Source organism: Aristolochia californica, unplaced genomic scaffold (genome assembly GCF_029961685.1).
Source record: "Aristolochia californica isolate CCGP_79_NKW_82.1479 unplaced genomic scaffold, dmAriCali1.0.hap1 SCAF_16, whole genome shotgun sequence".
Taxonomy (NCBI): domain Eukaryota; kingdom Viridiplantae; phylum Streptophyta; class Magnoliopsida; order Piperales; family Aristolochiaceae; genus Aristolochia; species Aristolochia californica.
The window spans coordinates 4,316,850-4,340,026 of NW_027181837.1; the positions used below are offsets into that span (position 1 = coordinate 4,316,850).

Consider the following 23,177-nt stretch of genomic DNA (forward strand, 5'->3'; position numbering starts at 1 on the left):
GGATGCTCCAGCTTTGCAATTGAATCTTTCATTCGAGTAGTTTTCCAGAATTTTTCAAGCCACACAAGAATTCAGATAATGATCATTAGTAGTTTTCAACAAAATAATCCAACATCTTACAACAACAAACACACTAGCTTTCCAGGATCTCATACTGCTTCTCTTACAGCAGTAGCAAACTGATCATTCTGAATTTCAGAGCGGATGAAACAACAAAATTTTTGGAATAAAAAAAAACTTTACCAGTAGAGTAAATTAGCGTTCAACCAGTAGCGGATAATCAACCGGAGATCACCACATTTGTCTTCCTGCTTTGGTCTTGTTTTCCAAAAATAAGAAACACCAATCTTACTGAAGCAAATACCAAGAAACAAATACTTCTTGCATGAAATAGGTGCCAAGGACCAGCATGATATATCTATTGTTTCATAGAGAAGTCAATAGAGGGAGCATATCTTCTTCAGATCAGCATGGGCAGTCTTCTTCAAACAGAACGCCCATGAAGTCTTCAACACCGAACAACGCCTTAATACCTCATAATTCGAGCAGTAAAGAAGTCCATAGCAATGAGTTCTGAAAATCAATCACTGCTCTGATACCATCTTGGGTAAAGAAGAGAACACACGTTGAGGAGAAAAAATGAGGAAGAATGGGGTTATGGAGTAACAATATTACAATTATCCTAGTAAAAGTGAAAAAGAGACAAAAAAAATATATTACATCAATGACACTCTAATTATATCATATCTTCCAACAACCTCAAACACCATTGAAAGACATCTCTTGAAGAATCACTATCAAGGAAGAAGACAACGAGAAGACTAGAGTTCAAATATAAAGTCAAATGTCCAAACTTAGTCACAATGTAAGAGAGTATTCCTAATCTCCCTTCTTTAAGTACAATTGTGAAATTTGAGCTTTAGGTCATCAATTGCATGTAGACATGTTTAGGAACATCATAAACATCACAGAGCACTTAGAGAAAAATATTTTGATGCTTAAAAAGTCAACTTAGTTGAACTGACACTGGAATGATTGAACAACCTCTACCAATGATCGATCATCTAGAAGTATGCAGGCCAGAAATATAAAGCATGATTAATCAACCTAAGTCGATTGATCCATCATCCAGAATATGGCCATTCCATGCTATAAAGCATGATCGATCATCCTATTTGGATTGATCAGTCAATTCTGCCTTGGCAAGCAAATGTTACATGGAAGAATCGAACATCCCACCTAATTGATCTATCAAACAGAATCTTGCCAGTCAGGGACATAAAGCATGATCGATCATGAGAAATGCACTGATTGATTGTATTTTTTTTGCACAACCCGAGCGAATTCTAATTGATCGATCATCTCCTAGTCAATGATCGGTAAACTTAACTTTTTTACTCCAACGGTAACATATTGATCACTTAGTCCATCGATCAATAAGTCACTGTCTAACAAAAAAACAGTTGTTATGATCGATTGATCGATCAATCGCTTAACAACGATCGATCAATCAAAGTACCAATTTTTGCATATAGGCAAAACATAACTATTTTGAGTTGTAGAATTTATAAATACCCCCACCAAACCATGTATTGAGAAATTAATGAACATTTAGTGGCAAATATATTAAGCCTTTACTCTCAATCTTGTAAAATCTCTCAAAAGTGTTTTAGAGTGAAAGAGTGAGCCATATTTTTTGAAATTTCACATCTCTTTCCATCCCATCTTCGCATTCATATATAGTCAAGCTCCTTCAATCACTTACATAGTGTTGCCAAGGAAGAGGAAGTTTGTATCTCTCAAGGAGAAGGATCTCTCCTACTAAGGATGTACATTTTTCTTTTTATTTTTTCTTAAATTTGTGAAATGTTCATCTAGAACCTATACAATCTATATAGAAAGGGCTAGCTAAAGCTAGAATCTAGCAGCAATCTCTTGAGGAGATCGGTGTTGTAAAAGCGTGTATTGAACTTCACATGGCTTAAAGAGAGACAAAAATCACTTTATATAATTCTGGCTATTAGAGATTTTGAATGATGGAATATCCCAAGCAAGGGTTCTTGGGCGGTGAATACTGATAGGGGAACATCGATAACAAAAATTCTTTTATCTCCTATGGCGTGTGCATGTTTGATTTACATTGAATTTCTTTTATGCATGAATTTTTATTACATGCAAAACTTAATTTTAATTTGATATTCTCAATTCACCCCCTCTTGAGAAGCCACTTGGGCCAACACTAAGATGCTTTTTAAAGCTAGAGAGAAGGCTTGTGCATTTATAGAATTGAAATTCTATTAAAAAAAAAAGTAGTTGTTACTTGTTTACTGTCTTGTTTCTAGATCTTGCCAAAAACTTAGTAAATAAAATTTTAAAAATATGAAAAAATAATTAAAATAAAATATTTGTGCTAAATGTCATTTTGGTATAACACTTACAAATTTTTTAGGTCTACAACCAAAGATATTGCCTGTTGATATGCTTGAAATTCCATTTCTAGAACATGGGGTCGAGTCCTTTGCTTTGGGATCGAACCCATTAGATCCAATGACCCTTTTCAGGTTTAGTTATCTTATGTTTTCCTATAGGAGGTAGACTCCTTGGAGTGGAGATAAAATCCTATACCTTGGTTCCTCCTATAGCGGTCAACTCCTTAATTAAATCAAAACCTTTTGTAAGTTAGATTTTGATTGATTTTAGCTAATTGTTGAGTGCATGGGTTTGACTCCCTAATTATGCAGTCGGCTCCATATTTCTAAATTTATATTTTTTGGATTTTGAATTTTTTGAGTTTGTGTTTGGTTGTTTGTGCATGTGCTCGACTCTTCTTTTCAACCATTGTTTGTAACGACTTTTGAACTCCTTTCTTAACAATTGCTGATTATATTCAGCTCCAGAGACATGTGCTCGACTCCATCTATCATGTGCTCAAATCCATCAACTTTTAAATCATTGCTTGTAACGAATGTTTAAACTTTTTTGTTGACAGTAGTCAGCTCCATGGATATGTGCTCGACTTCATCATCTTACAATTGAGTTAGGCAATGCAACTTTGAATATTATAACCTTCTACTCATTCATGTTCTTGAGTCCTTTCTTGTGGAGTTGACTCTTTTTGATAAATTCATACTTTGTGCACACTTAAAATAAAAACATCAATAGCCATATTTTTTATCATCAAAACATGGATTTATGGAAAAGGCTTTGAGCTTACTCTTCCTCAAACTTCTAAGTTGATGATTGGTTCAATATAAAATTACAACCTTATTAGGAACCTTTGTTTTCATCTAAGACAATCAAAATCTCTTATCAAGTGTATTAGAACTCGAATAGGTATGATGAAGAACAAACCTAAAGTGGGTGGGTTGGAGGGTTGGTTCAATTTAAAGTACAACACCAATATTCAAGCAAAGTGATCAAGGTACATGTGGAAGCAATACAAACAAAGTACACATGACTTTTAGAGGGTTCATAGTCCTTCTGTAGAATGCTAGTCCACAATCCAAAATGATTTCCACCTTAAGGCTCTGCTGACCTTGGGTTGTCCTATGACATCTATAGCAAATCACCTCTAAGGCTAATTGAAATATTGCCCGCATAGGGACACAACTTAATCGACCTCAACAACTAACTTACATACAACTCTCTCACTTAGATTTGCAACAATTAATTAGGTACATTGGCCTAGACCCACAAAAGGATTCTTCAGTAGCTAACTTAGGCTACACAAGCCTAGATTTAAGGGATTTTCAGCACCACTTACTTACACAAAGTCTTATGCTCACACAACAGAAAATACAACTTCTTACCTTCTACTCAACCATAATAGGTTCTCCCAAACACTTTGGGGTGAACAAGGTCTTGCTACATAAGGCTTGACCCAAATTGCTGTGATTGCTTATAATATAGTTCATTGTGAATTACCTCTCAATAAGTAGATTTTAATAATCAAAACACAAACAAACAGGTACTCTAATCCTATATACCTACTCAATGTAATCAACAATTCAAAATAGTATATGACTTGATTTGACAATATACTTAATAATGATGATTTAAAAATATAAGTTCAATATAAATTTGGGATTGGCTTTCAAATTGGGGAACACACACAAAGCCAATCCCACTGTGTACTATTACTAGTTCACTGTAGTTGACCAATTATCATTGATATATCTCAAAGTACATACATATAAATACTTAGATTTGAAATCTTATCCTCACATTTCAATACTTTGCAAGTCCTTTCAAATGCTCCATAAATAAACATACTAGCTTGTAAGATACGATTTGAGAGTAAAAGAGTCCACTAATATTGATTTCAAGTGGAACTCAATCATACAACTAGTTAAAAATGTAATGGCTTTAACGAGGAAATAAAAGAAATCGTTCAAAAACCAGAATGAATTCAAGTAGGCCCATTTCCCACTTCAGATTAACAATTTTGGGCAAAATTAGCTGGCGTAATGAAGAATGGTAACGTCAGATTGGTGCGATAAGTAGTGAGGACTGGAAGCGGAGTTCCCGAGGGATGAGAAGGACGAGGCCGACCAGAAATTTGGTGGAGGTAACCACCTAATAAGGAAGAATATTACCCTTATATCCTCACCCGTCTGCTCTCCTTCCCATTTTTAAAGGTTTCTGTATATTGCAGGCTACTATGGAGACTTCTCGTGGAGTTTGGGAAGGAAGGAAGTAGGTCCTTTCTATCGGTTTAGGCAGGTAATGTTTTATTTTGTTTAAGCAAGCACTTTCTGCATTTATCAAAATGTTAGAGGATCTCAACGAGTTGTAGAGACAAGCAGAGATGGTAAAGCATCAACTAGAGCAGGTTAAGATTGGCTGGCGGAGTTACATTTTTGAAAGCTTTGACGAGCTTAACAGTTGTGAACCCCTTTTACTTTTTCCAGGTCACAGGTTCTTCCGCTGAGACGCTACAACCTGTATAATCACAGAAGCAGTCGCCCCACTTTCCTCTCCATTTTTGCATGGCTTCCGGCTCCAGTCCAGGTTAGTCTCTCTTCACCAGGTTCTCCAAGTTAGTCTCATTCTCAACCATGCTGTACATTGTTCATGTTCAATAGTCTTCTCCTTCCTTTGGTTATTTATCATCCTATTGTCTGATTAAACCTCTTCTTATCATGCTAATGGTCATGGACATAAAGCTACGCCATGCCCTCATGATGAGACCTTCAACAACTATTAGGTATAAGTACATATATCTAATTATGGGATTTTCAATAGTTACCGATTAGTTTATTCAAGTCTTGATTAATGATTTACAAATGCAAGGGTTGTTTGTCTAAGTTAAAGCACAATTGAGCCTCTTGATAAACAAATATTATAATGAAACTCAAAACAAGATTACACTCAACCATAAGGTGAATCTACCAAAAATTTAGGAGCTCTAATGAATAACTAATAAACTAAAAGACATTAAAAAAACACTGCAAAACTGGTAATGCTAGGAAGTCTACTAATCAATCACTCAATATAAAGATGTTGAGCCTTCTATGATATGAAAATCAAATGAAAAACTTCCATAAATCAAGTAATGAAGTATTTGAATCATATTTTAAAATCCAATCACGAAAATATTTAGCTCTAACTGAAAAACTTTATAAAATGTTAAAAGACACCCATGTGTGTAAGGGTGGCATGGCTAGTAAATAATTATGCAAGTTGGTGTATGTCCTCTTGTGTCCTTTTCCTTTCGAAGCATGTAGCCCTAAGGGCATTTTAGTTATTATAAACACCCCACAACTATAAATATAACCTCAAGGTATAGATTAGAGCAGTCAAGCATTTTCCTCTTGGCTCAAATTCATTCATACACATCTATCTTTTTTCCTCTTCTTTCTCTTCCTTGGTTTCTTCTCTCCTCTTTTTTCTTCTCTCCTTTGTTCTTTGGTTTCTTCTCTCCTTTCTTCTCTCCTCTCTTCCTTGGTTTCTTCTCTCCTCTCTTCTCTCCTTCCCTTGAGATCTCTTGTGTTAGTGTGTTGTCCCTTGAAATCAACATGGTATTAAAGTAGGCAAAGATTTGACATGGAAAAGGAGAAGAAGATGAAGAGTAAAAGTAGGAAGAAGAAGAAAAAGAAAAAGGAAAGGAAAAAAAGAGTAATTTCTCATTTTTTCCTTTAGTGTTCTTTCCCAAAAAAAAATTCATTGGATTTCTCACTCTCTTACGATGATTTTCATATAGAAAATTATATACTTTTGGAAATATCTTTGAGTCTAAATTCCAATTCAAAAAGAATTATTGCAATTAGCTTTTTATAGAAAGAGACATTGGCATCTGAAGTAGAAACGGTCAAGTAGCAGCAAAAAGCATCAACTTTCTTAACGGTTTATACCAACTTGACTGAAAAATTTATGTTGAGAATTATATTTAAAACCGACATAGTGTTGAGACCAAGTTTTCATTGATCTTGCCATGGCAGCCCAATGACATTATTTGTAAAATAGTTTGGGTGGAGGAATTCTCCTCCTTTCTCCAATCCAAGTAGTTCAATTATATCAACACCGGTAAGGGAGATGGTCCTATGGGGTAGGAAAGAGAAAATTGTGTAAAAAGACAGCCACATGTGTAGGGGTGGCATGACTAGTAAATAAGGAGAACTTCCATAAAGATGAGAGAAAATTGTAAATATACAAACTGGTGTATGACCTCTTATGTTTCTTTCCTTTTTAAACATGTAGCTCTAAGGGGCTTATAGTCATTGTAAACACATTCTCACAACTATAAATATAGCCTCAAGGTAGGTAGAGCATTCAAGCCACTTCCTCTTTGCTCAAATTCGCCATACCTCTCTCTCTTTTTGTCTTATGTCTCCCTTAGTTTCTTCTCTCCTCTCTTTCTGGAGCTAGAGTCTCTTCTCTCCTCTCCTTGAAATCTCTCGTGTTAATGTATTGGCACTAGAAATCAACCTGGTATCATCGCGGGCAAAGATGTGAGATGGAAAAGGAGAAGAAGATGGAGAGGGAAGGGAGGAGGAAGAAGAAAAAAAAATGAAAATAAAGGGAATTTCTCGCTTTTCCCTTTAGTCTTCTTTCCCAATTGTACTTTCTGATTGGTGGAATTGTAATTTCTATGGCGTGAGTGTCAGACATAAGCAAGTGGTATTGACAATCCCTTTGGTCTATTCTTGTATAGCCTATTTAGTTGCTGGAAAATCTTTTTGTGGGTCTAGGCTAGTGTGCTTAATTAAAAATTTTAAATCTTAGTGAGAGTGTGGTATGCGAGTTGGTTGGCGAGTCACTGTGGATAACATTATAATTGGTCTTAGAGATTATTTGTTGTAGATGTTGTAGGACTACCCAAGCTTAAAAGTGTTAAATTATGGAGCCTAATCAATGCCCTACATTGAGTCGGTACACAAATCCATGATATATTAACTGTTATTTCATTAAGGAAAGTTTGGGAATTTTACTCTTGTATCGTGGTTGCCCTAATTTTCTCTTTATAATTGAGAGACATTGTTGTTAGGGTTTTATCATCACCAAGAATGAGCTGGAGTTGTAGCTTGAGAGAGGTTAGAGAGAACACTTGTAAGTGTGTGTGATTTCTCTTGTAAACTACTTCATCTTGCTAGTGGATTACTGCAGCAGTGGAAGGTAGGACGTAGTTTCACCTTGAGGCGAACCTATATAAATCTTGTTATTTTTCGTGTTTTCTTTTCCTTTATTCTACATTTATTATTATTGCTCTCATTGGTTTGGAATTATGGTGTCTAATTCCTAACAAGAATAGCTTCAAGGTGTAAAAACATTTATGGGGTCGACAAGCAATCCACATAAGTGGATTATGAACCCTCTAAAAATCCATTGTGTATGTTTTTTTATAATTGCTTCCATGTGTACCTTCATTACTTTGCATGAATGCAAACTATACAATTGGCATTATAATATACCCCCCCCCCCCCCCCCCATGCATATATGTGAAGGTTCTAATACACTTGTAAGAGAGATTTTAGTTGTCATGGATCAAATCAAAGCTCCCTAATAAGGTTGTAATTTGATATTGAACCAGTCATCAACCTAGATCTCTTCACAAGAGTCTTACACATGCCTGCATCATTTGGACACTTCACAATCACCTTCATTATCTATCCTATATGCGACATTTAATGGGATGTCTTTGTAATCTCTCCCCTCAAATACTTATAACATCATTTGGAATTTCATTTCTTTAGTTCTCTTACCAAGGGATACCATTGTCACTTATATCGTGTGAGTAATATGTGTTGGACTTTAGGGATGTTGATATTAGCTTTGAGAGATGAAACATACCCAATCGAATCCAACACATGGTGCATATTAGAAGTAACCATACGGGCATTACCTGTTATGGTGATTCTTGAGGTTGATATGTGCCACATTGCTCTAACTCACCTTGTCAACTTTTAAGTGGTTCCAAATTGTAGAAAATTAAACTAAAAAACCACCTTTCCCATAATAAAGCTATCCTTTAACATTAATTAGAAGTGACAATTATTATCTGTAGGTGTTTTTCCAATTTTATCAAAATTACACCTTTGGTAAAAAAAATTTAGTCTAAAGGCAATAGAAGTGAAAATGATTCATAAAGCTGAATACAAGTATCTTATACAATGTTTCTAGGTTATTTATTTCAATTTTTAATATTTTTAGATATTCTAAATCATAAGAGTTCCCAATGTAGAAATTCTTTATATTCCTTTACATTTCTTTTGGTTTTAAACTTGGGTAAGTTTGAAATCTTAAGAAAGTCACATAGAGATGTTTTCATCTTGAAAATCATCTCTTTTAAATTACAAACGATATAGTAGAAATGTCAGCCCTTGCTTCTCCTGCCATAAGTGTCACCTAATAGTGATTTTATCTCTTCAATGAAACTCATTTAAGGGACAAAAGACAGCCTTCGATTTAATCTCCTCAATCCCATTATATTTCATGTAGTAAACAGAAATTGAACGTGCCTCTATAAAAAATTAGGCATAATTGAATAAGATATACCTTTTTTATATTTTCTTGGTTATTTCTTGCATTTTTTTTTCATTCGATCTTTTAGAGTGGACGGAGTTTGTATGCCTCGATAAAAGAAATCAAGGAGGTTGATCTTAATCTGAATGGAAGCATAAGGCACTCCAAATTGATCGGTTATGATATTCGTTGGATGGAAAATTTTTGAATGTCAGATTGTTTGTTTTCTTGTCATTGATATCTTCTTTGAACTTGACTTGTTGAAAAATGGAGTTTCCTTCAATTTTCAAGGGTCTCGATGTCGGCCTAAGATAACCTTTGAGATAATTTTGATGATCAATGTACACCAACATTACTAATGATATGCATTAAGTATCTTGTGTTGTTAAAAAAAAACCCGAAAAGAAATTTCTGGCAATATATCCATTCGATTTGCCATGGTCCATCTAATGGTCCTTACAAAAAGAAAAGTAAGTAGCTCATTCTAGAAAGTACATCATCTAGACAACTCAACAACAATGTCTAACCAAGCAAGAAAAATGGAGATTTATTTTGCGCAAACAGTGAACCCAAAAGAGACAAGAAGAGTAAAATGGGCAAGAAGAGTCGATCACATAGCAAGACATCAGCTACTTCTGCTAGAAAATTGAAGAAATTGAAGTGCCAAGAGTTGAAAGAGTCAAGCTCATGCATAGAAGTCAAGCACATTAGTAAGAAATATGAAGCCCTCAACTGAAAGAGAAAAAAATGAATTAAGCATTTGGTGAAAATGAGCAAAAAGAGTTTACCCCTGTGGAAGGATCCGACCCATATCATGGCAAACATATAAAGAGAGTCGAGTGCAAAGAAATAGAGAATTTTGAAGGTGAAACAGAGTGGACCCCATCAAAGGAATCAACCCCTCAACAAAGGAGTTGACTCCATCAATTATGAAAAATAGAATGTTTTGAAAGAAAAAAGAGTCGACCTTCATTATCCAAAGTCAGCCCTTTAGCATAGGAGTTGACCCCTATAGAAACAAAATGAAGGAAAAGACAGAAAAGAGTCGGCCACAAGGAGAGACACTCTAAAACAAAATAGATTCCAAACTAGAGATGCTCTACATGGAAAGACTCACTCTCAATTGAGGTCTACATGCTAGTGAGGAGCGATCTTGCTTGTTATTAATAGTCTTTGGTGCATCACCCTCAATAATGCAGTATTGTGTTTGTCATACCAGTAAGGTATTTAAACAAAATTTTGAATAAAGTGATCAATTGTTCATTGTCACTCTAAATGGCAGGGCCACTTAGACTATAGCATTATCTTCACTATCTCAAATACCATTCCCACCAAAGACTCCATGGAGGTGACCTAGAATCAATCTATAGACATTTTAGTTTAAATGCCCAATAAAATTTTGGCTCTATTTGGCAACACAAAGTTGATTCAAAGGCAGATTCATCGCCACAAGCCTCAATTCTAAAAAGTTAGAGCTCATGTAAAGAATAGTAGTTGAACTGAAAATGGAAGGATGAAATTTCAATAAGTCATCTCGAGAAACAAGGAAATAAGGTGATATGTGTTGTTTTAAATCTTTGTCGTTCCTCTATTTCCATATGGATCACATCTTTGTGTGAAGACACAAAAGTTACTTAAACATCTCTCTCCATGCAAAGAAGAACGTCTGAATTCATGAAAAATAATAATCAACCTCCTCTATCTCCCATGAAAGATAAAGTACAAGATATGCCACCTACAAGAGCTCACTCAAGGGACCCATGTTCTCTCTGTTCCATGCAAGACAAATTACAAAACATGCCAGCTACAAGATCTCACTCAAGTGACCCATGTCCAGCTGTATCAAAAATACATGTGGTTCAGAAAAATTCTTTCATGCACGTTCCTCGTATCAAGAAGAAGAGATATTCACCAACTAGGCACTTACCTAAAAATACTCAATCAAGATCACACAATCTAGATCACATAAACAAGGGTCAAGAATAATTAAAATTTAAATTCTTACATAAATTATCTAGACTCTGATGGAAAGAAACTTAGACCTTATCCAAAGATTTTGAAATGCTTCCTTATTTCATTGTAGAACGTAGGAAAGAAATTTGTGTGTATCTTGCATGTTTCTCTCATTAATAAATCATGTTTGATAGTTACAAGTTTAATTTGAGGTGTTTTAAATTTGAAAGGTTTTCACATGGTATCAAAGTCGCCAGTCTGATCCAAGGAAAAGTCATTCAATTCTGAAAAAGAAGGAAGCCTCACATCCCTCTTGCATACATACGTCCTCTCCTTCTTCCTCTCATTCATCATCATTCTCCTTGTTCACTATTTTCTCGTCTCGAACACCATAAACACCTCCATCTTTTCTTCTAATTCATCTGGACCTCCCATTTCTGTAAATCCATTACAACACTCATTTTTTTTAAACTATCTTCCAAAACTTATTATTGTGGAGGAGTCAATGAATTCATGTCTTATGGTCACTACCAGACACTTACCTAAAAACTCTCACTCGAGATCACACAATTTAGATTCTATAAGCAAGTGTCAAGAATAATTCAAATTCAATGTCCTACCTATCTTGCCTAGACTCAAGAGGAAAGACATCTAGACCTTATAAAAAACTTTTTAAAAGCTTCCTTATTTCACTATAGAACATTGGAATGAGAGTTGTATATATCTTGTATGTTTATCTCAATCAATCAAACTTGATAATTACATTTTTAATTTGAGAAGGTGTTTTCATTTTGAAAAAAAATTCATACTTTGCCAAAAGAATGGTGTATCAAAGATGCCACATTCCATTATTAGAAAAGGATTGATAAAACATTCAAAATCTAGTTTTCAAAAAAACATAGTACAAACCTACTATCCCTGACACGTAAAAATCTTGTCGCATGCTAACAAAGAAAAATCCAAGCAATTCAAGAGAGCTCAAATATGCTTTGTGGACTCTATAGCTTAATGTCATCACACACAAGCTTCTGATAACTTTAAGCTACATCCATTTGTGATATGGTACATGAGGCAATTTATCCTTCAAAGTTACCCATAAAAGCTACTAAATCCCAGAGTAACATTTATTTTTTTAAGTCACTCACAAATAGTCCAAGGTGCCTCACAACTCTGTGCATGAGTAAATCATATTTTTTTTATCAAATTAATAAAAAACGGCCTATCAATTCAAATCTACAAATTTGTCTATCAGGGTAGGGATATTTAGTCATCTCCACATTCTAAATTATTTCAACAACACATGAAGGCCAAAACACCCGAATGCGAATTTTATAAACCGTGTAGACAGATCAAGAAGAAAACTAATGTATTAAGTATATGGTGGTTGACACTCATTTGGTGGGTGATAGAAAATAACAATACTAGTTCCATTTTCAATCTTATGAAAGATTCCTAAAAGCAAGTAAATGACAATATTGGTTACTTTTCTATAGATGATGTTGAAAGCATTAGTGGAGCAAACAAGCAAAGTTCATGCCTAGAGGCAGATACATGTTTCTCATAGCAACTGGCAAGAGCTCTTCCAACTGAGTTAGTATGTACTCTCCATTCAAATTTGAAATCAAACAAATTGTGCTACCTCCACACATTTTCCCCAATGATCTAAATGAATGCCTAGCTGATCCTTTTACCAAAAAATCTATTGTGTGGAAAATAAAAATATACTAAGCAACCTAAAATATTCCCCTTTAGATCTAATAAACTTGGTATATGCTAAAGCTAGTTGTGATCACATTCATATCATAAGAACAACTAAGAAGAGGATTTAATGGCTTAAGCTTCATGTTATCATTAAAAGGAAACAGAAAATAGATCATAATGTGATTATCAAAACAATAATTCACTTAAAATTGAAGTTTGTCATGATCATGTAGGCCAATTTCAAGCTAAACCTCTTCTTAGCTTATAATTGGCTATGAACATAAAGTTTCTTTCATGTCTCAATGACAAGATTTATTCCAAATTTTATCGTCAAATTATGATATCAATCATGTTCCACCCATCTTGCCCCAAGTGAGGTATAATGCCAAATTTTGGGCATTGTAATTTTGAACCAATTTAGCATTTTTATTTTTATTTTTGCATAATAAAATTTACAATTGCAATAGCCTGTTAGAGCCTATACTAGATCTTATCTGCCACAAATTGGTTTACTTCCTCTTGCCAATAGACTATGGTGACCTTTTTTATCTCTTAAAAATTTCTTTTATGACAACTTTATCTTCTCTCTCGTCAAAAATTTGAGGCATGTTTATGGGATTGATTTGGTCCCTTTGCCTAGAGGTGGTGCCTATTAAGGGAGACATATCATGTATCATGTCATACATGTCTGGTTTCAAGGGTGTTGCTCCAACCTTGAGAAATGATATATGTTGAATACAATTCAAAACATGGTCATCAAATGTAATGACAGTGGATATTATCGTATATGATACTAGGAGATTGTACATGTCACAGTGATCTTACAAACTGAGTCAACTTTTTGTTTTATTTCTACTTTTAGCATCACAACTGTGCTAAAAGGGCATTTTTTGCATAATGATGATGTTCATATATGGTATTACTTTTACGAAAGGTTTACTCATAAATTAGAAATGGCAAGCTACTTTAGATTATATACAAAATTTTAAATTTGCAAAGGGGATATAAATGAAAACTAGGCAAATAAGTGAAAAAAAATACCAATCTACATTTTTTTATTTTAGAACCTCTAGCCTGAATATGATTCTATTGATGTAAATAGAAAATGAACGTGTTTTTAAAATTCTTCTCTAAGGAAAATGATTATGACTAGCATAATGTTAAGACCAAATAAAAATAGTAGTGTGTAGAAAAAACATAAAAAGGTTAGGAATAAAAATACTATAAAATGTCACTCAATGCAGTTTCAACAAATGAAAATCTTATTCATCATGTTTCTCTATTATTCCATTGATAATTTCAATGTGAACATCATTTTTTATCAACAAATGTGTAAAACCTTATAGATTTATGACACCAATGTGGACTTTGAAGATCGGTTTACTATTGGATTAAGAATAACAAATGTGTGCAAGTTGTACACTAGCTTCATTATAGCTCTATTGAGAACAACAAATGTGTGTATGTTGTACACCAGCTTCATTATAGCTCTATGTTCTCGAGAAAGGAGACAATATATAGCTCCATGTTGAGAACTAGACAATATTTTCATGTTCCCCATATCTCCTACTATCTACAAAACGTAGTGGAATCAATTCTAGTATTTTTCATAAGTATGATAGTGCTAATAGGAAGTAAACAATCACTCTCAATAGTTGTGCCAATAAGAATTTTATTTTCAAGTGAATTTTTTTGTGAATGTTCTATGGCCAATTTTGAGTTACAAGTCTTTGTACCTTGTTTCAATATGAAGATTTTTCAAAATCTATTATTACATTAACACACAAAAGTCACAATTTTCCTCATCTTTTCAAACTTATGCATTAGCTTGCATTATTTTGCATTGATTTGTCTGACTAATGATTTTTAAACCTATCCTTTTCTTTTTTTCACTAAGAGATGGTTTCACTTAAATATATGTTTTACAAAACTTTCCCTTATCTGTTGGCATGAGGAGCTTTTCTTGTAGAACATTTACTAGATTTGAACTATTAAATATGTCAGATTAGATTTCATTTTAAAGGAATCTTCATTTCATATTGACCTCTTTCACATAATAGAATAGTAATTTGTAAGCTTCTCGTTCATTTTAATAATCTAAAATGTGAAAATACTTTTATTAACAATCTTTCTCAAATTGTTTCTAATTCTTATATATGAAATGTTACTAGGAAAAGATCATTGAATACCATTTCTTTATTTTTAAAGGGCCTTAAAGTTTCATTAAAGTGTCATTATTGCATAAATATGTTTATCTTACCTTTTAAAAATAAAATAAAAATACAACTAAAATCTAAATTTTTAATTAATGTCAATCTAAGATTTTACGAACATGTTTCCTTCTCTCTTTATAAATATGAGGAATTCATGCAAACCATATATAAAGGTGATGGCATATGTCACTCTTCTAGCCCACATGGATTTATCTTAGTTCATATCTATTAACTAGACATAAGTTTAAGGAACAATTCAGCTATATTAATAGTTATAACCTCCCTTTTATCAAGTTGAAATCCAAGTATTGTCATAAACACCATAGATAGTTAAGAACATCTATTTCGAATGCTTTGGTTTCTATGCTTTTAGGCATGTAACAAAGATAATGTTAGACTTGCTCACATTGTAAGAGAAGTTATAAAGTTATTTATGGGTTATGTATTACCTTGGTTCCACAAATAAATAATAATTCATCATGATGATTATGCTATTTATAAGACACAAATTTTCTGCCAAAGTTCTCCTTGAATATCTTTTAGCTAAATTTTGTGATACCTCTTTCCTACAACTTTTATAATTTTCAGAAAATGTAATCGTGATCATGATTTCCTCAAATCATGGCATGTTATGATATGAGATATAATTCATACCCCCATCTTTGGCTTATTATTTTTTTGTAACAAAAATTATTATTTTGTTTGCATTCACCTAACTAGTCATATATTTATAAATTTGTCATGTCCTCCTCTTTGACAATTAATGGCTTCATCATATTAGGTGACACTTTCACTCCAAGAACAACACCAATGGGCTTGCAAGATGATGGTTTCCAGGTACAAATGACAGACTAAAAACAATTACCATCATTTCGTCATATACTGAGCCATTTTTTTTATGTGAATGAGTTACCTAAGTTTGTTACTCTATTTTGCAGGCAAGAACATCCAAATGAAGAAGACCTCATGAGCCAACTTACCAAAGCTGCAGTATTTCAACGAGAAAAGATAAAACTTATAGAAAAACACTTTCAAAGAATGAAGGAACTAAAAAGGAAGCAATATGAAGAAAAATTGGGATCCGAGATTCAACATAATGCACATCTAGATGAACTCATGGCCAAGTTCAAGCGAAATGTTCTTCAATCAGTTGCACCTTCTAGTAGTTCTTAAAGGTGAGTCATGCAACTTGCAACTTTTGCTATGGTTGTAATGAAGTGCTTGCACCTTCTAGTAGTTCTAAAAGTTGACTCATGCTTTCAACTTTTGACAAGGTTATAAGAAAGTACCTGCCCTAGGGTCATGTTATGTTTAATATGATTGTTGTTAAGATCATTTAACAATCTAAATAGAGTTTCAAGAATTTAGCATAAGTGAATGGTTTATGATATAAAGAGTTTTTTCTCATTTTGAGTCTTTTTAACCATGAAATTGCTATGAAATAAAAGAAAAACTCTTAGAGAAGGATAAAATGTATGTAAAAATAATTTCCTATGAGTTGTATCGTCTACATATGCAATTTTTATAAAGAATTCACCATACTACCTAATACTTTTACTTAAAAAATATGAAGTATTAACTTAACCTCTATTTCTTCATTATGGATATCCAACATATCATAAGTACTCTCTATATCATACACCTAAAAAGAATCTCAATATTGCTCACACATTTGTTGGTGGTTGATTTTGAAAAAAAGTCTAATTGTTAAGCCTTTGTTTTCTCCCATGTCTTGGCAGGTGAGGTCTTATCTAATGTAGCATGTTAATAATGAGTATACTAATGAATTTTTATTATCTTAAGTATAATTTTCATAATATCAAGGGAGTGGTTTGCTTAATGGCCTAGGCTCCTCAAGGCAAAGGCGTCTCTAGCAACTTAATTTAACATAGGTCGTGATGAAGATGTTCATGGATTAGGTAGAAGAGAATGTTACACCCTTGTTTTCTCTCCCCAACCTTGGACAATTTTACCTCCTTTAGGTGGTGTATTCATAGGCCTACTATAGAATTTGTGTTGCCTCAAGTACATGTTCTCATAAATCTCCTTCATGGACTTGTCATGTATGTGTCATGTTGAATTGCTTTTCACTAGGGGTGGCTTTGAACCGAGCCGGTTTGCGAGCCGGCTCGGTTCGGCTCGGTTTGATTCGTCATTTTTCGAGCTCGAGCCAAGCTCGAGCACAGAAATCAGCTCGTTTACCTTAACGAGCTGAGCTCGACCGAAGCTAGGTTCGGTTCGTCGGTTCGTCGGTTCGTCGGCTCGCGAGCCGGCTCGAAATGAGTCGGATCGGTATGAATCAGTAACAAGATCGCGAGCGAGAGCGAGGGGGGGGAAATGTTTTCCTCCCCCCTCGTCACCGCCGACCCCTCCCATCGGTTGTTGTTGCCACCTCTACCACTGTCGTAGCTGTTCGTCGGCGTCTATACCGCCGTCGCAGCTGCTCGCCGACCGCCTCTGTGGCCGTCCGTTCGATTTCTTCCTCTCCTCACTGTCGCCTCTGTTTCCGTCGCCGCCGATTCCGTCGTGGCCGTCATCCCCGATGATAGGTCCTCCCCGGTGCCATAACCACCTTCCCTCCGCGTCGTCTCGACAGAAAACCAGAACATGGGAGAAATAATCTCCCCCTTCCTCGCGAGTAGATGATCTCGCACATGTGATTTCGCACGTGCGAGATCATAAAATAAAATAAAAAATAAAAAACTTTTTCCTCTGGAAAAAATTAAAAATAAATTTTATAGAAATAATTTTCTATAAACTATTAGTGTCTCATTTTTTTAAATATTTTTCTAATTGAAATTTTTTATTAAAAATCATATAATTTTCTAAGTAAGATTTTTCATACCAAGATGGGGTAGAAAACTGTATAGAAAATTTTTGAATAAGTATTTAACAATTGATGCTGTAATACTTTTAGCATGAAGCAATTTTCATTGCAATTTTGTGTTTGATATTTTATTTAATTAAAAATTTATCGATAAGTATAATAATATATTAGATTGATTATTAATTTTTATTTATTTCCCTATAAGAGACAATAAAAGGTCCATTTAACTTTCCTAAGAAAATTTTAAAATATTTCCTGTAATTTTCTAGTAAGTCACTAATAGTAATAAAATTTTAAATAAGTATTTGATAGTTGATGATATAAATTGAAAAGATATTTTAGTAGAAATACGTTTCTAGAGACTATTAGTGGTTTTTTCAATAAATGTTGAAAAGACATTTTTAATAGAAATATAGGGACCATTAGTGCCTCATATTTTTTCAAAATATTTTTTTAATTATAAATTATTTTTAAAAAATCATATAATTTTCCAAGTAAGATTTTCTTGCCAAGATGGGTTAGAAAACTATATAGAAAAATTTTGAATAAGTATTTGACAGTTGATGATATAATACTTTGAGCATGAGGCAATTTTCATACCAATTTTGTGTTTGACATTTTATGTGATTAAAAATTTATCGATAAGTATAATAATATATTAGATTAATTATTAATTTTTATTTATTTCCTTAGAAAAGGCAATAAGAGGTCCATTTAACTTTCCTAAGAAAAATTTAAAATATTTCTTGTAATTTTCTAGTAAGTCTGTAATAGTAATAGGATTTTATTTAAAGAATTTATAGTTTTTATTTGGGTGATTGTAAATTGATAGTGATATTTTATTTTATTTTGTTGTGTTTGATTATTGTATGGAGTTTATTTATAATGTTATGCAGTGTATGGAGTGTTTATATTATTTTATGGAATGTATAAACAATTTCATGAAGTGTTTATGGAATGTATAGACAATTTTATGGAGTGTTTATGGAGTGTTTATGCAGGTATTATATATATTGATTATGCCCAATTTTAAGTAGAGGTCATGCCGAATTTTATATAAGTATTATATATATAGATTATGCTCAATTTTAAGTAGAGGTTATGCCCAATCTTATACACATATTATATATATAAGTTATGCCCAATTTTATGTAAAATGTATGCATAATTTTATATACATTTTATTCGATATATATTTTTTGAAAAGTTTTAAATTTATGTTGAGGCTCGAGCTCGGCTCGAAGCTCAGCTCGAACTCGTTGGGCTCGAGCTCGATAACAATTTTAGGCTTGAGACGAGGCTCGGCTCGAAATATTTAAATCAAGCTCGACTCGAACATAAGCAAGTTCGGGCTCGGCTCAACTCGATGCCACCCCTACTTTTCACCATTGAGGGAGTTGGCAAGCTTGTGGACTGCACTCCTCAAGTCGTATAGGCAACTAATGGTGGTCTTTGCTATAGGCAACTAATGGTGGTCTTTGCTATCTTTGAGGTTGTATCCTAGAATGAGATTCAATATAGTCTATAGAATATAAATAAAGTTAAAAATCAAGAGAGATGACACTTAAAGGGCTCCTAATATTAATCTATTGGTGTGATATGGAAGTCAAACAATACTTTATCTATATGTGTATCAATTTTGTCAATAGATGCCAGATGAAGAGCCCCACAATTTCAATTGGACAGGAATAGGGACAAAGGAATTATTGTTGTATTTCGACTCTTTTATTTTATTTGAACTATATAATATCAAAATTATTTTCTAGGCTCTCTACATTTCATTAAATCATACATTTACTTATTAGAGGTAAATTATCCATATATATCATCAATCAATAATAATTAATTTATATTTTTACATTAGCGTGAGACAAGGGATGAGCATCGGGTCGAGTTGTAGGTAACCCAACAGGACTAGACCAAAAAACCCATAGGTCGAGGACTGGGTAGAGGACAACAAACCGTTGGGTTTCAGGTCGAGGATGGGGCAAGGATTAGAAAACTATTGAAGTTACCCTATTACTATTCTCAACCCTAAATATTGTTGAAATTAAACCATATTAACATACCTTGTAATCTTCAACCACCTTTTATACTCTACAATGGAGTGACGACAATCTATGCCAAAAGTTATGCGTTCTGACTCATCCTTAGAATTTTTTGGTCTTATCAACTTACAATCTTCTATCAAGTTAGGATTGGTATGTGCAAATCTAGTACTAAACAGTAGATTATAAAGGGTTCTACATTTATATTAATTTTATGCAAGTGGGAAGACTTCCATGGTAAAACATTGACCATACTATTATTGTTGCCATGCATATATAGCTTATAACCAGCATCCCAACCAAATTATTATAGGTTTAATAAGTTAAATGTTCATGTTAGATACATAAAATGAGAAATTTCATCGTATATAACTTAAAATATTCTTATTTCTATAATGAATCTACTATAGCTTTAAAAACAACTTTTATATAGTGTGTGTCCACTATATATATATATATATACATATGTGTGTGTGTGTGTGTGTGTGTGTGTATATATATGTATGTATAAATATATACATACTAATGTATGATATACCCCCACTTATTTTTTAGAATTGATCTTTGTTGTGGTCAGTCCAAAAGCATTTTTTGTAAAATTATCAGACGACTAAGATAGTGTTTCACATGTTTCCTACCAAATGGTTTTTCGTATTGGATATATATATATCAAAAGAAAAGTAAATTTATTGAGAGAGAAAGAAATAGTAAGAAAAATAAAGTTAAAAATTTGCATTATCGGATGGCTAAGATAGTGTTTTCGCATGTTTCATACCAAATGGTTTTTCTTATTGGATATATATATATATATATATATCAAAAGCAAAGGAAATCTATCGAAATAGAAAGAAATAGTAAGAAAAATAAAATAGAAAATCTGCTCAAGATGTAGTCATTGATATGAGAATAAGAACTTCATTCAAAAAGATAACTAATCTGGAGACACTAAAGATTGAAACCAAAGAAGTTGAAGACGACGTAGAGCAAGCTTGAGAAATGGAAGAGGATCTTCAAATAGAGAAGTCTGAAGAGAGGAGAAGAGAGCCTCATAGAAGAGAGAGACCCAATTTGCGCAATGTGAAGTTGTCTACTCCTCTCTTCTGTCTTCTCCACTTGAGCTTAGTAACGTCGTCTTCAGCTTCTTTCAAGCTTCAACCTCTATCCTCTCCAGGTTCGTCTCTCTTCTCGTCTCATCCTTCTTATTCTTCTCTCATCAATTAGTTCATGTTCAGTAGTCTTTGTCCTTCTATTTTTTTTTCACTTCCAAAATCTGTTTCTTTTTGGGCAAAATGAGATGCTTGCATGCAGCTTGGATTCATTTCACATACTATCAGGTGTATTGTAATTTGAGCTTTGATATTGTAATATATGCATATTTAGAGCCTTTGTTATTAATTGAAAAGCAAGTTAATCTTAACCTAATCTAGACTTGGATAAGCTAATAGGTAATTGTTGTTAAAAATCCCTTAAAAAGGTCCGGGTATTTAGAGTCCCTGTGAGTAGATTAATAATATGAAATAATGATTGTGAATCATAATAAAAATCTGTGTTCTTTATGGTTGATTTTCATGTTGCATGCCATGTTTGATCGATCATATAAAATTATAATTGAATTCAAATTAGCCATTAGAATTTGATAAACCTATTCACCCCTCCCGAACGACATCTAAAGGTTTTTAAACATTGGTAATTGAATACAGTCAACCAGCTTCCCAATGGCAAGAAATAGAGAAGTGGCAAAAATCTCGGGATCCAAATGCCCAAACATAGGAACATGGCTAGTACAGGAATATCCACATAGAAAGTCTTGACCAGGTAGTGTTATCCATCTTGAATGCTCCTTGCTTCGCCTACAGTGGTTTTATCAGCCTCTATGTTCCACCTTAGTGTGGAATACCTGAGATAGGAAGTAGTGATTCATCTCTTCATTGGAACAAACATGTCCTATTAAGGGGACAACTTATAAAGTTAATATTAACCCCGCATAAGATTCATTGTTATTCACTGAAACGTGAACGAGAAAATATTATTCATCACTTACTCTCATTTCTTAATAAGATTGAGGAGGTTCACCTTTTTCTTTGATCTCGTGAGGTGGAGTTGAGGAGCTTGAACTTGATTTCAGTGGGGTTAAGTAGCTTGAACTTGGTGATATTCGATGGATGGAGAAATTCAGAATACCGGACAGTTTGTTCTCTCGTCCATCAATATCCTCACTCAACTTAACCTGGTGCATAAAGGAGCCTCATTACGATTTCAAGGGCCTCAAATCTCTAAAACATAATAGTGCAGATTGATCATCTTCGGCTGAAGAGATAGAGATAAGTAAGCCGAACCTGAAGAGTCTCGAGCACAAGGGTCAAGTTTCTGACAAGCCAATTGTCAAAGACATCCCCTCCTTGAATGAAGATACCGAGATGCTCATCCTTCACCTCGACTTCTTCTTCGATCTATGCAGGGATGTAAACCACTTGAACTCAAGTTCATCAAATTGAATGCTCAACCCAGGCAGCTGCTACCTTGAACCATCACGTTTGTCAAATTGAATGCTCAACCCAACCAGTTCTGCATCTAGACCAATTGGGTTGAGCATTTCAATTTGAAAAACTGGATTGTTCAACTTGGAATATCTCAGGTACTGATGGAGCTCAAGTAAAATTCTTGTCAGGACTCCCTTGTGTTTACCTGTGATAAGCAAGCAGACGAACTTAAATGGAGTTCAAATGATTTAAGAAAGCACCATGTAAGAAAAAAAAACAAAGAGGATTCAAATAGCGATAGAGGGAGCATCAGAATTGCACATTTTAAACAGATGAATAAAAGAGAAAAGGCTTACAAATGGATCGATTAGAAAAAAAGAGGCTCACAACTTTGAACAGCTATGCTATTCCTCTTCTTTGCTGCAATTTCTGTACATAAATGTAAAAGAAGAAGATGATGAAAGGATAGACAAAACACTCTTGACTCTCTTTTCCCTACTCTCCTACTTTATATAACTTTTGTTTACGCATTTCTGGCCTTAACAAACAATGCAGTCATTGAATGTGCTTGTAAAATTGGTTGTAACAAACCTGAAAATTGGTTGTAACTTGTAAGACACTAGGAAATTGGTTGTTACAAACCTAACGGATGTTGCTGTGTCAGCAACCGTTTCAGAATGGAAAGAGAAAATGCCATCGGGTCAAGAGCCACTTGGACTGGGTTCAATCGGGTTAAATCAAAATCGAACTCTTGTTTCTAACATAGGGGGACCGGTACACCTGGCCCATTAGTCTGGTCCTATCATAAAGATTAGGTCTGTTTAATGCTTTACACAGTGATGTGAAAAAAATTTCACTGCAAAGTAGAAGGGTGAGTCTAACCACGAGTCTGACCCTCTCCCTTCCAAATCTGAGTCGCAGGTCAACACGGAATCAAAACTACCATGGTTGTGCAATATGCCATTCGCTCAATTGATTTTTCTTGCTAGTCCAG

At 33.9% G+C, this 23,177-nt stretch overlaps 1 long non-coding RNA gene across 2 annotated transcripts; it reads right to left on the reverse strand.

Annotated features, from left to right (window-relative positions):
- Nucleotides 1-21,333: 21,333 nt before the first annotated feature.
- Nucleotides 21,334-22,637, reverse strand: LOC137954026 (uncharacterized). 2 transcript variants are annotated; one of them, XR_011112470.1, is made up of 4 exons: nucleotides 22,540-22,637; nucleotides 22,040-22,388; nucleotides 21,777-21,930; nucleotides 21,334-21,600 (listed from the first exon to the last, which is right to left on the reverse strand). It is a non-coding gene; the product is annotated as an uncharacterized lncRNA (long non-coding RNA). The 2 variants fall into 2 exon arrangements; XR_011112471.1 differs by having other exon boundaries at nucleotides 21,334-21,647.
- Between the last annotated feature and the right edge of the window lie 540 nt (nucleotides 22,638-23,177).